The sequence below is a fragment of the Gavialis gangeticus genome, unplaced genomic scaffold (genome assembly GCF_001723915.1).
Source record: "Gavialis gangeticus isolate Ggan-Ray unplaced genomic scaffold, GavGan_comp1, whole genome shotgun sequence".
NCBI classification, from domain to species: Eukaryota; Metazoa; Chordata; order Crocodylia; family Gavialidae; genus Gavialis; species Gavialis gangeticus.
Genome location: NW_017729029.1, coordinates 78,514,828 through 78,515,280, shown reverse-complemented (window position 1 = coordinate 78,515,280; position 453 = coordinate 78,514,828). Strand labels below are relative to the sequence as shown.

Genomic DNA, 453 nt, shown 5'->3' with positions numbered 1-453 from the left:
GCTGCCCGGGGCGCGGCCCGTGAAGCGGCGGGGCACGGCCAACCGCAAGGAGCGGCGCAGGACTCAGAGCATCAACAGCGCCTTCGCCGAGCTGCGCGAGTGCATCCCCAACGTGCCGGCCGACACCAAGCTGTCCAAGATCAAGACCCTGCGCTTGGCCACCAGCTACATCGCCTACCTCATGGACCTGCTGGCCAAGGACGACCAGCACGGCGAGGCCGAGGCCTTCAAGGCCGAGATCAAGAAGACGGACGTCAAGGAGGAGAAGAGGAAGAAGGAGCTGGTCAGTCCCGGCCCGGGGGGTGGGGAGCGGGTCCTCCCCCGCCTGCATCAGCCCCGGGGGCCGCGGCAGGGTCCTGCTTCCCCGCCGCGGTGCCCGTGACCCGGCCCGGCCCACCTGCCCCTGAGCCCCCGGAGGAGCCCGCTTCCGCCTAGCTCTTCCCGGCAAAGCCC

The 453-nt window shown here is 71.1% G+C and overlaps 1 pseudogene; it reads left to right on the top strand.

Moving 5' to 3' along the window:
• The first annotated feature begins 4 nt into the window (after positions 1–4).
• LOC109300381 lies at positions 5–382 on the top strand (annotated as a pseudogene).
• The last annotated feature ends 71 nt before the right edge of the window (positions 383–453 follow it).